Consider the following 14,484-nt stretch of genomic DNA (forward strand, 5'->3'; position numbering starts at 1 on the left):
TTAGCCTCCCTGCTCTTCCTGTTTACCTCATTCCTCATCGACTTGTGTGTCTGTCTTCCTGAATTTCCTTGTACATTTTTGTACTCCCTTCTTTCATCGATAAGCTGAAATATATCTTCTGGTTCCCTGGTTTTATTCGAAGTCACCTTTTTGCACCATTGTTTTTCTTTCCAACTTCTGTGATTGCCCTCTTTAGAGGTGTGCATTACTCTTCAACTGCAGTGCCTACTGAGCTATTGCTTATGGCAGAATGTATAGCCTCAGAGAACTTCAAGCGCACCTCTTCATTTCTTAGTACTTTTCGCATCACATTTCTTTTCGTATTGATTCTTCCTGATTAATCTCTTAAGCTATTCTTCATCACTACTAGAACATAATCTGAGTCTTTATCTGCTCCTTGGTACGCCTACAATCCAATATCTCATTTCGTAATCTCTGTCTGACGGCGATGCCCAGCTAAATCTTCCTGCATGTATTTGCCCGTTCCAAGTATACCTCATCCTTTTGTGATTCTTGAATAGAATATTCGCTATTATTAGCTGAAATTTATTACAGAACTCAATTAATCTTTCTCCTCCCTCATTCCTAGTACCAAGTCCATATTCTCCCGTAACCGTTTCTTCTACTTCATCTCCTACAACCACATTCCACTTCCCCATCAGAAGTAGATTTTCATCTCCATTTACTTATTGTATTACCCATTCAATAACCTCATATACTTTATCGGTTCATGTTCGGCTTGCGACCTCGGCATGTATACCTGAGCCACCGTTGTAGCTGTTGGTTTGTTGTCGAGTCTGATGAGAAGTACCCTATCATTGAACTGTTCAAGTAACAACTCTCTGCTGTACCCTCCTATTCATTACGAATCCTAATCCATTTATAACATTTTCTGTTGCTGTTGATATTACCATATACACATCTGAACAGAAATCGTTGTCCTTATATATTATTTCATAATTGTTATTTCAGGAAGAATTTTTTCAAACATGTTGTGTTTATGATATCTGTATGTCTAGAATATTTGTTGGTATTCAAAAGAGAAAAGGGGTCCAAGGAAGCAGTAAGTGACACATCAGGCATCCATTGGAGTCGTCAGGAGATGCTGGTCAAGACCCAAAGAAATGACTGAAAGGATTCTACCTAGAAGCCAAATAAAGCAGATCGCAAATCACTTGGGTGGCACAGGCCAGCTCTGATTCGAGAACAAGGAGAAGCTCAATAGGTAGGACAAATTCCGAGCCGAAGAAAATCAGCATAAAATCCTCATAATGTAAGAACAGTTGAAGAACGGGGCACAACGTAATGGATGAACGACATAATGATACACACAAAAAGTTTTTTCCCCAGCCACATCCTTAATCCCAACATGACAGAAGCCGACAAAATCCCATACTTGGTGAAATGAGTTGCAGTAGAGGTAGCGAGGTATTCTCGTAAAGGATGTCACAACGACAAAGGAATTCATCAAATTGTAGCAGCAAATCGTGGTAGTCGAACGAAAGAGGAGTAACCGACTGCTGAATATGGTCCCTGTGGCAGTCATAGAATGATCCCGTTCTCTCATACACCAGATACGAAGGGATGAGATCAGTGGCGGATACAAACGACGGGCGCGAGGGACCCCCCCCCCACCAACCCTTGCAGGGCCGTCCGCATTGCCTCCCGCACCGCCCCTGCCAGTCAGCCCGCACGCTATTCGTTTCTTTCGCCAGTCGACTCGACTGAATCGAGTTATCGAGTAGCTTTCCTACGCAGCAACCATGTCCGCGTCATCGTATTTTATGCGTTTCTGTCTGGTACATATATAGCTAACACATACTTTCGAGAAAAGCGCGGCCATTCTAGTGATCTGGCACATAAATAGAATCAGTGCTTAACTGAAGTACCGCTCTTTGAAGAAGAATCACCCTTTGTCATTAAAAAGAGACTAATGGGAGAAATTCTTCAGTACAGACAAAGAAGCATAAACGCCCTTAATGAACGTGATTCTGTTATGCAAGCGAGGTCTGTTTGTCTTAGATCTGACAATACTACTGTGGACACACTGCCGAATATGTTTGCTTGTCTACCTGCACCTACTGCTACAGTAGAAAGAAGTTTTTCGACATTGCAGCGTACAAAGGCATGGTTAAGGTCGTCAGTGAAGGAGATCGACTTAATGACTTAGCTCTGTTGAACACTCGCCCAGACATTAATTGTCCTATTAACGATGGAATTAAAAAATTCACCAGGAAGAATACAGGCATAGAATTCATCATTAAAGAAGAGATCCGCAATTGTAGCTTTTTTATATCATAAGACGGCATTACCTTCTATATGAGTATAATCAGTTTAAATAAAACTTTTTTAATCTTTGCACGTGACTTGATTATATTTTATTACAGTAAAAGTAAAGGTAGCTCAAGACATCTTTAGCACCCCTTCCTTGAGGTTTTTCTGCATCCACCACTGGAAGAGATACAGCCGTAAATGGCTGCCAGAAACTTTAGATCCAACGCACAAGAGACAGAAGTCATGAATAGCGATCCGATGTTTCAAAAGGTAATCAGAAATGTTGAGGGACAGCTGTTTACGTCTTAGCATCAGTCTACCCCACCAGTCGAACGCGCCATGAAGAATGGACACAGCCAACTCAAACTTAGGCGTCTGCTGTCCCTGGTCCTCTACGATTGTCCTTGTGAAGAAGGAGGACGGCAAGCCAAATGACGTTTCCGAGTCGACTACCGAGAACTGGTAAAGATCCCAATGCAGGATGTCTGTCCACTACAGCACGTTTATGACCCCCGGAAGGCTTTAAAGGAGTTCAGTATTACTCTGCTATGGACTTGCGGTCAGGCTAATCGAGGCCTATAAGGGTGACATCTTCACCCCCAAGTTATGCCGTTGGACCACCTTCGAAACTGTGTTGGACAATCTGCTTCGACACCTTAAGTGCACGACATGGATATTGTCGTTTTTTTAAAACATTTGAAGAACATCTAGGCCACAAGACAACCATGTTCAACTTCATTTAAAACTTCCGAGCGCTTTACCTCGGAGGATGTCTCCCGCAATCGGAGACGAAACGTCAGGGAAGAGTTTTATACATCGACCACGGCCTATCAGCCCGGAAATTGTAAGTAAAGACAACATCGGCCGTGAAAGCCTACATTGTGTGATCAACCTAGCTAAAGTCCGTTCAGACTACAAGTCTCAGCGTGAATCCAAAATGTGCCTCTTCATCGACCAAGATATGAAAAATTTGTGGCACCTTCTGAATGGCGAGAGACAGTCCATATCAAGACAGCATTAGAGCAGTCGCAGTTTTTCGAATTTCTCATCACATTCGCGTTGTGAGAAATTTTCTCAGCACCAGCTCTTACTACAGACAATTCATAAGGGACTACTATGAGAAGATACATCTCTTGCCAGTACTACTGCACAGAGACGCCAAATTTTCCTCGAAGGAGGCGGATGAAGACCTTTTCTTGTCCTTAAGAACGTCTCTATATAACGAAAGCGCCGAGACAAAACTGCACACCAATGCCAGCGCTACTTCAGGAAGGTACTGAAAAGATGATAGCTTATGCTTCGAGAGAACTCTCCAAGTTCGAGCAGCATTAAGTTGCAACCGGGGAAGAATGCCTTAAGTTTCCTTCAACAAGTTCCAGCTGTACTAGTTGTATAAACAACACAGCCGTGGCGGATCATCATTCTCTACGCTGGGTGAGTAGTCAGAAGTATTTGTCGGGTCGACTAGCGAAGTGGGCACTGAGGCTGCAGAAGTGACAAAGGTATAAAAAATAGACGCAAACTCAACGACGCTTACAGCGTTTCAGGAAATTCGTTAGCAGAATACAACATTTTGGACAATATCTCATTCATCGATGCATTAAATGACATTGCTGGTGAACAGAGGGAGAACTTCCTCTTGGTAAAAACCATAGAACTGTAAGAAAATTAGGAATTGACAAAAGGTATTTCAGTTAATAAACGGAACGTTGTTTAAGAGGAACGGAGAGGGAGTGGTTGGTCGTTACTCCAGCTCATATGCGTCCTGAGATCATGGAGCATTTTCACGACGCACTAATCAGTAGTCACCTAGCATTCGTAAAGGCTGTAGACAGAATCATCCACAGGTACCATGGACCAGGTATCTACCGATCCGTTAAACAGTATCTGAGCCACTGAATGTAAAAGAGGGAAGCACGTGCTGCAGTTACCTCTTAAGCAAATGGGACCAACCCTGCCTGCGGTGTCTCCATCCAGTGTAATTGGAATCGACTTGTGAAGGTTCCGAAATCGGCAACGGGAAGCGATCTGCACAGTTTTCCCTACCCGCTATGTTATCGCCAAAGCTGTGCCGACTGTCGAAGCTCACGATATTTCTAAGTTCTTTGTAGAAGACACCATTCTGAAGCACAGAGCACCTAATGTGATGATTTCTGATAGTATAATATCCCTTTGCCACATTATCTAGTGGATGACAACGGCTTACCATTCAGAGCCAAATAATCTCACAGGACTGTTTAATCAGATGTTGACAGATATGCTCTCGATGTACGTTTATATCGAACAGAGAGACTGGAATACAGTTCTGCCTGTCGTGACATTCGAATACAAATCAGCGAGGCAAGGTTCACACCATTCTGTCTGCTCCACGGTAGGGACCTCGAAACGACAATGGATACACTGTTCCCCTTTAAACCGGGGATAGACAGGATGTCTACGTGATGTACCCCACCGCCAGGACCAAGTAAATAAGCCAGCTGGCAATCATACCAACGCTAGACACCTAGGAGGAAGACCGATAGTGCTATAACGCCATGTTCCCGCCAGTGAGATACTTACTTGGAGATATGGTATCCATTTTTTGTTTGTGAGGAAACTGGGACTATCAGCAAAGCTATTAAAGTGCTATTTCGGGCTGTACTTTATTGGACGTCACGTATGAAATCGAGAATTATGAGCCTTCCTCTAATGCGCACAGACGTCGTACACGTCCTCCGTTTGAAGCCGCACTACAACTTAGAGGCACGGATCGACTGAAGACCAACTCGACAGTCGATAAGATTCAACGCGAGGGACTACTTTCTATGCTCCTCGTAATGAAGAGAACGTAGCAACACGAATAGAACGAGAGGACCAACAAGAGCGGCCATACTGATGACCAGTGACAAGGTGTAGATCCAGAGTACTGTAGCCGTGTGCAATGATATCTTTTGAAGCAGGGGGGTTGCTGTTCCTTCAGCAGCTGTAGCAATGCTGGCACTTGTACTGCACACATTGTGGCAAAGTGGTTAAGTTGCTGCCTGGTACTCTGCATTTCGCGGCTTCAAAACTGACCATGACCAGCGGTTTGTCATTTAGTATTTACCTTTTCCGGTACATTATTGAAACTGGTACCATCTGTGTACCCAACGGAAGGAGTGAATCGGCTGGTTCTTCTCACGTTATATGTGGTCTACGAAGGGCCTTAATGGCCTTATGGGGCACCATGTACCTAATAGGAGATTCCTGGGAATACACGGCAAACATGGTATTTTAGTACGAAAACCGAACCGCCGATTCCAAGACATTCATGCACAGCAAATAGCTTAAGTTTTTAAGATACATTCCTAAGTCAGGCAGCAGTAGTCGACCGAGACAGACGCAGCAACAGGGAAGTAACCGCTTTTGTAAACTTACGAGTTCCTAACCAGGAGCGAATTTTATGATACCATATGTGTGCTTTAACATATTAGTTTCTTGAGTTTCTGGGTGTTACATTAATATCTAATAGCCACTGTTCTCGCGTTTTCGTTTACGTCGGAGAGTAAACCGATTTTGTGACATATTACAAGTTCCTGATCAGGGGCGAATTATTTAGTTCCACCTGAGTGCTTCGGTAGTTATGATTTTGAATATCTGCGTAATATTAGACACAGTTCCTGCGTTTTCGTCTGGGTCTACAGTAGGGTTGGGTAGCACGTGCTGGTAGTCCGTTTATCCGAATGGTTTAGTTTTCCACGGTCTTTAGTATGGACAGGGACTGTGATTGTTGTGTGTGGATGCGCGCCGAGTTGGTGACACTTCGCTCTCAGCTTCAGGCTGTGATGGCTTCGGTTACACAGCTTGAGGCTGCAGTGGATGGGCACCACTGTTGTGGGCAGGCCGTGGGGATCCTACGGACGTCCAGCACGTCCGAGTCCTCCGATCGGTCCTCACCGGTGGCCAATCCAGTTACTGCTCGCAATGAGGCTGACCCCTCACCTGTGATCGAGTGGGAGGTCGCCTCGGGGCGAAGCAGGCGACGAAAGACTTCCTAGGTTGCCGCACGTAAGGCCTCCCTGGTTTGTCTGACAAACAGGTTCCAGGTGCTGTCTGTGGTTGACACTGTCTCTGAGCCAGATGCTGTCGCCTGTTCTGTTTCAGAGGAAGCCACTCAGCCTGCAAGATACGGGCAATCACAGAGGGTGGGATTATCGGCAGTTGGGAGTTCCAATGTTAGGCGTGTTATGAGGCCCCTTAGGAACTTGGCTGACAATAAAGGTAAGAAAACCAATGATCACTCCGTGTGCATACCGGGTGGAGTCATTCCAGATGTGGAAAGGGTCCTCCGGGATGCCATGAAGAGCACAAGGTGCAGCCAACTGCAGGTGGTTGCTCACGTCGGTACCAATGATGTGTGTCAGAAGAAATTCTCTCTGGTTTCGAGCGGCTAACAGAAGTAGTAAAGGCTGCCAGTCTTTCTTGCAAGATAAAAGCACATCATCCAGGAAAGTAGCGAAATTGGACTGAGCAAAGATTGGGTAATTGTACGGGCGCTGATAACCACGCAGTTGAGCGCCCCACAAACCAAACATCATCATCGTCATCAAGATGAAAGCAGAGCTGACCATGTGCAGCATAGTCGACAGGACCGATAGAGGGCCTCTGGTACAGGTCTGAATCAGAGGTGCAGACGGTTCTCCGACCGCCTACGCTGCAAATTCATCGACTTGCGCCAAAGGGTGGTTGGGTTTCTGGTTCCGCAGAATAGGCGAGGTGTCCACTATACGCAGGAGGTGGCTACATGGGTAGCAGGGGCTGTGAGGCGTGGAATGGGCGGTTTTTAGGTTAGAGGGTCTCAGTAAAAGGCTACAGGAAGAACGTAGATACAGGACCCATTGGTATAACAGTTGTAAATTGTTTTAGGTATGTTGGGAAAGCACCAGAGCTCCAAGCACTAATAGAAAGTACTGATGCTCAAATCGTTATAGGCACAGAAAGCTGGTAAAGCCGGATATAAGCTCAGCCGAAATTTTTGCGGAGGACCTAACGGTGTTCCGAAAGGATAGGCTAAAAACGGTTGGCGGTGGGGTGTCTGTTGCTGTTAGAAATAGTTTAACTTGTCGGAAAACTGCAGTAGATACTTGATGTGAGCTAGTATGGGCAGAGGTCATTGTTGCAACCGGAATAAAATAATAATAGGATCCGACCTCCCAATTCAGATGATACAGTTGCTGAAAGGTTTGATTTCAAACAATTACCCGAATCATACGATAATAGTTGGTGGTGACTTTAATTTACCCTCGATACGTTGGCGAAAATAAATGATTAATTGCGGAGTTACGCATAAAATATCATTCGAAATTGTGCTAAACACATTCTCTGAAAATTATTTCGAGCAGTTAGTTCATGAGCCCACGCGAATAGTAAACGGTTGTATAAACACACTTGACCTCTTAGCAACAAATAATCCTGAGTTAGTAACCAGCGTGAAAACCGATTCACGGGTTAGTGAACACAGGGTTGTGGTAACGAGGCTGAATATTGTAATCCCCAAATCCTCCAAAAATAAGCGAAAAATATACCTAATAAAAAAAGCAGGCAAGAATTAACATGAAGCCTTCCTGGGAGACAATCTCTACTCATTCCAAATTAATAATATAAGTGTACATTAGATGTGGTTAGAATTCAAAGAAATAATATCGACAGCAATTGAGGGATTTATACCAAATAAATTAACAAGCGACCGAACTCATCCTCCTTGGTACACAAAACGGGTTAGAAGAGTGTTGTAGAAACAACGAAAGAAGCATGCCTTATTTAAACAGACGATAAATCCCCAAGATTGGCTATCTTTTACAGAAGATCGAAATTTAGAACGCACTTCTGTGCGAGATGCTTATAACAGTTTCCACAAAGAAACTTTGTCTCGAAACCTGGCAGAAAATTCAAGGAGATTCTGGTTGTATGTGAAGTATGTTAGTGGCAAGAAACAATCAATGCAGAGTTACTAAACACAGCCTTCCGAAATGCCTTGACATAAGAAGACGAAGTAAATATTCTATAATTCGAGTCGAGAACAAGTGCCAACATGAGTAACGTAGAAGTAAATATCCTCGGAGTAGTGAAGCAACTTAAATCACTTAACAAAACTGGTTCATACTGTATACCAATTCGGTTCATTTTCGGAGTATGTTGATGCACTACCTCCATGCTTAACGATCATATACAGTCGTTCGCTCGACGAAAGATCCTTGCCCAAAAACTGGAAAGTGAACAGGACACACCAATATTCAAGAAAGGTAGTAAGAGTAATCCACTAAATTACAGGCCCATATAGTTAACGTCGATATGCGGCAGGATTTTGGAACATATATTGTGTTCGAACCTTATGAATTACCACGAAGAAAACGGTCTACTAACTCACCGTCAACATGGGTTTAGAAAACATCATTACTGTAAAACACAACTGGCTCTTTATTCACATGAAGTGTGAGTGCTATTGACAAGGGATTTCAGATCGATTCCGTATTTCTGGATTTCCGGAAGGCTTTTGACACTTTACCACACAAGCGGCTCGTAGTGAAATTGCATGCTTATGGAATATCATCTCAGTTATGTGACTGGATTTGTGATTTCCTATCAGAGAGGTCACAGTTCGTAGTATTCGACGTAAAGTCATCGAGTAAAAGGGAAGTGATATGTGTCGTTCCCCAAGGTAGTGTTTACTGTTCCATATCTATATAAACGATTTGGAGACAATCTGAGCAGCCGTCTTCGGTTGTTTGCAGATGACGCTGTCGTTTATCGACTAATAAAGTCATCATAAGATCAAAGCAAACTGCAAAACGATTTAGAAAAGATATCTGGATGGAGCAAAAAGTGGCAGTTCACCCTAAATAACGAAAAGTGTGTGGTCATCCACATGAGTGCTGAAAGGAACTCGTTAAACTTCGGTTACACAATAAATCAGTCTAATCAAAAAGTCGTAAATAGAACTAAATACTTAGGTATTACAATTAAGAACAACTTAAATTGGAAGGAACACATAGAAAATGTTGTGGGGAAGGCTAACCAAAGACTGCGTTTTATTGGCAGGACACTTAGAAAATGTAATAGACCTGCTAAGAAGACTACGGTTGTCCGTCCTCTTTTAGAATACTGCTGCGCAGTGTGGGATCCTTACCAGATAGGACTGACGGAGTACATCGAAAAAATTCAAAGAAAGGCAGCACCCTTTGTATTATCGCGAAATATTGGACAGTGTGTCACTGATATGATACAGAATTTGGCTGGACATAATTAAAAGAAAGACGTTTCTCGTTGTGACAGATTCTTCTCTCTAAAATCAAATTACCTACTTTGTCCTTCGAATAAGAAAATGTTTTTTGACACCGACCTACATAGGGAGGAACGATCACCACGATAAAATATGGAAATCAGAGCTCGTGCGGAAAGATATAGGTATTCATTCTTTCCCCGCGCTATACGAGATTGGAATAATAGAGAATTGTGAAGGTGGTTCAATGAACCTTCTGCCAGGCACTTAAATGTGAGTGATTTGCAGAGTATCCATGTAGATGTATATAAAGATCCAGATCGCCTTGAAAATTTTATTTATGAATTTATCGGTTTCCGAAATTGAGAGTTTCAAAGTTACCCGATTTGTACAGGTAAATTACGCATGTATCATTCGGTGTGAGGCGAAAAAAACATTTTGTAAAGTGACGCAGCACGCAGAAATAAACTGGAATGCGTCTATGCTCTCATCAAAAGGGTTCTGGGGACTCCACTGTGTCGCTCATTCCTTCTCAGTGCCTTTGTCTTCTCACTGTCACTGTTTCTTCCTTCCTCGTTATCACTGTCATAGGCTCTCTTTATCACTGGCTTTCATCCACTTACGCTTCTCTTTCTATATAATCCTCTCTCACTCTTTTTCTAACACTGATCTGTTGTTGTCACCTACGTTACACTGCCACTGCGTCCCACTCTTTCCCCCGCACTGCCATTATCTCCTTCGCTATTTCTACCCCACAACCCCTGTCCACTGTCGTCCAGTATTTATTACTTTCCCTTATCTTTCCCACTGGTACTATTTGGGTGTCTCCTAACATAAAAAATCGAATATGTTCTCAAACCAGAATATTTGAGAAAAATTTTAATGGTGCTTACAAGGGAACCTCCCCATCACACCCCCCTCAGATTTAGTTATAAATTGACGCAGTGGATAGGCCTTGAAAAACTGAACACAGATCAATCGAGAAAACAGGAAGAAGTTTTGTGGAACTATGAAAAAATTAACAAAATATACAAACTGAATAGTCCATGTGCAACACATGCAACATCAAGGACAATGTGAGTCGAGGAGCGCCGTGGTCCCGTGGTTAGAGTGAGCAAATGCGGAACGAGAGGTCCTTGGTTCGAGTCCTCCCTCCAGTGAAAATTTTACTTTCTTTATTTTCGCAAAGTTACGATCTGTCCGTTCATTCATTGACGTCTCTGTTCACTGTAATAAGTTTAGTGTCTGTGTTTTGCGACCGCACCGCAAAACCGTGTGATTAGTAGACGAAAGGACGCGCCTCTCCAATAGAAACCGAAAACATTTAATCGCAAGGTCATAGGTCAACCGATTCCTCCACAGGAAAATACGTCTGATATTTACGACACTGGTGACGCCATGTGCGCCACATGACAGGAATATGGTGTCGACCCACCTAACTTGCACACTTGGCGAGTGGGTAAAAAGATTCTTCTACCTTGCCCGATTTAGGTTTTCTTGTGGATGTGATAATCACTCCCAAAAAAGTCATGAAAACATAAGAATTTGTCACATAAACTGCAACAAATGAATGCAACAGTTTCACGGTCGCACAGTTTTCCCTGTGCTCTGTCAAAACATATGTTTTTTTACGTTTTCAAATGTTTCCGTGTGTAGACCGTCAAATCCTACATATGTCCAAGCAAATCTAAACATGTCCTGGAATTTTGGAGAGCGAAGTTCGTTATGTGTGAGTGCCTGAACTTTAATAATTGTCTGAAAATAAAAAATTAAACTATACACTCGAGAGAAGATTTAAACCAAAGACATCTCGTTCCGCAGCTGCTCACGCTAACCGCGGGACCATGGCGCTCGTAAGCTGACGCTCTCCTAGATGTATCCTACCTTGCGCATGGACTACTCAGTTTGTATATTTTGCTTTTTTTTTCATAGTTCCACACAACTTCTTCCTGTTTTCTCGATTGATCTGTGTTCAGTTTTTCAAGGCCTATCCCTGTGCCAACTTATAACTAAATCTGAGGGGGGTGCGATGGGGAGGTTCCCTTGTTAGTAAGGTAGAATGAGACAGCTTTCAGTCAGAGCCTTTTGAAAGAGAAGTATATCCGCCATTTCTGTGCTCCGATATGAGCATTTTTTGGCTAGTTCCCCTTTTTTCCTGTTAAAGCAGGGCATTTTTCTCGTACGAGAAATAATTATAGATCAATAAACTTCTGATAGTTTACTACCGTGATACTGAAATACCACAAAACTAGTTTTACAGCTCAGGTCGGATTTCACGTTCATAAAAATTATTCATATGCACTGAACCAATATGTCGGAGGCCACATAAGCGCGCATTCATTGAACAGTGCCGTCCGCTTACTTTGGATACAAGTGTATCAAGGCATTCCCTAGTGTGGAACTGTTGACTGCCTCGTTTACAGGAGCATTATGGAAGGACACGTCCACCCGAAACCAGTGTCTTATACGAATTTTAACTCGATGCTCAAGAAAGCTGCTTATAAAGAGTGAAAGTGTGAATGGCACGTATCTCAGAACAGCAAGGTCGGCCACCCGGCGGCTATTGTAAGGAAGGTGTCAGAACGCGCCACTGCATTGAAAACAATATAGCCAACTTACCGCTACTCCTTAAGTTGTGTAAGCACTCAGGTATCGATGGTAGCAATCTGAGGGCGAAACATGGGAGCGTCATTCTAAGCATTGTTGGGAAGCAGTGGAAGCAGTAGTGTCGGTGGAGAACTCGGAAATAGAAGACGTGTCATGCTGCCCTCACGTCGGTGATAGCAGATCCTACCATTGTCAAGGCGTAATTTCATTTATATGGCCAGGAGATATTTAGATGGCTTAGTTACGCTTGAAGATGGAATTCAAGCTAAAGTTCGCAAACATATCGCAAAAACAATTGCAGGCTCATGATTGTCACTCCGAGTTTATAATAATACCATGTTTTGCTTGTTAGTTAAAGAAAGCTCCTTATCGTTCAAATAATAATATTAATTATTCTCCACATCTAATTAATATTAGTGCTGTAGTTATTTAACGTTAATGTATCTCTGAAATGGAAATAATTTGTTAATCTGGCACTCAGCCATTATTGATACATATATCATTGTCATTATCTATTATTGGTCATTAGTTTTAAATAGACTTAATTTATGAAATCCCATCATACAGGTTATTTAGTAACTAACAAGACCCAAGCAGACTCATTTTTATTAAATTAATTCTTAGTAACAATAAGCATTAGACGCTGCTGCTGCATTTGGCTGCGTATTGCTGTAAACCACATGGAAGAAGACAGTGATCTCCAGAGGTGAGTGCAAACTTTGGGCTAAAACAGAGACACTGACACATCACAACATGTCCTGTACTGAAATCCAGTAAATTCCGTTGCGTAGGCCGTTTTAGTCCCTAAATAGTAAAGGAGATTTGCTATTTAGGGAGTAAAATGACTGATGATGGTCGAAGTAGATAGGATATAAAATGTAGACTGGCAATGGCAAGGAAATCGTTTCTGAAGAAGAGAAATTTGTTAACATCGACTATAGATTTAAGTATCAGGAAGTCGTTTCTGAAGGTATTTGGTTGGAGTGTAGCCATGTATGGAAATGAAACATGGACGATAACCAGTTTGGACAAGAAGAGAATAGAAGTTTTCGAAATGTGGTCTGTGATATTATTGGATTTCAGATGTTTTGCATATGAGAAAAGGACAGCCATCGAGCTGTAGTTTGTAATGATACTAAGCATGACAACGCGAGAGTAAAGAAACGAAATCTGTTTATAACGTGCGCCTATACCAAGACGCGCGGCCAGCGTTTAAAAGGTACTTTTAAACACTATGACTCGCTGGGCGCAGATATTTAAAATCATTGCCGCAGCGCTTGATAGAAGAAGCTGCGAAACAGAAGAAAGAACAATTTATCATTTGTTAGGAAAATTCTAGAGTCTTTATAGTTAGTTGTACTTCTGGTCGCCGATATGTTAACATGTACTTCATTAACTTTGACGTTTGGTTGCCGACTTGTTAAGACGTGTTGTGTAGCACCGCTACAAGTTTAGTGTGAAAAACCACGTTATCACCAAGAAAACAAAAACGCTTTTGTAAACTTTGTGACGATAAAAAATACTTACGCGCACGCCAGGACATTTAATTTTTACAAAATATCACACATACAGAAGCAGCGATTGTTGGACTGCTCCATGTATGAGAAAAACATAAAAATGTAAGTTTTGTATACATTGTAAATTTGTTAATGTTTATAGTTTAACGCCTTTGTTCTTTACGAATATATTGATGCTTCACTATACAGAAAATCTATGCTTATTCTTTTCTTTAAATTAACCACAAATAATGTTTATGTTTAAATGAACTTTGTTACAGGTTCGCTCTTTATCGCGGTGTGTCGATTGTATTTGGGAGACCATTAACGTGTTCAATTTACGATCTGACAACTTTTTTTACAAAATTTCACTGTTTTGCATTCATTTCCAATTTTTTTTTATTATTCAAATAGGTCCCTTAGGTAATTTCATTGAAGAGTCTGATTGCGTGAAAGCAATCCGGGTTAAGAGGTCATTTGAGAAACTATTTTCACGCAATCAATCCGTACGTCTCCTAAACACAATCGAGAACCGACGCATCATCGATCATTCATTAATTTTTCTCTTTTTCCAAGTCGTACCAAGAAACGGCCAAGGAGAACTGCCGTGAGTACGCAATCTAGTGTTAAAAGGTTGCATTCTTTATCTTGTCGGCAAACATTGCCATGAATTATCAACATCAATGTTATATTCGGTTAAATGTGAAAAGCCAAACAAAAAAAACCTTTTAACGCTAGATGTGGCGCCCGAACAGGGACATAACTAAAAAACTAATTTGTTCTTTTTATTTTCATGCTACCATCTGGAGAAAATTGGAAGCCAAAACCAGTGATAAATAAAGGACGCATATGCAGAAAATCGCAGCAAGA

This window comes from Schistocerca cancellata, unplaced genomic scaffold (assembly GCF_023864275.1).
Source record: "Schistocerca cancellata isolate TAMUIC-IGC-003103 unplaced genomic scaffold, iqSchCanc2.1 HiC_scaffold_1106, whole genome shotgun sequence".
NCBI lineage: Eukaryota > Metazoa > Arthropoda > Insecta > Orthoptera > Acrididae > Schistocerca > Schistocerca cancellata.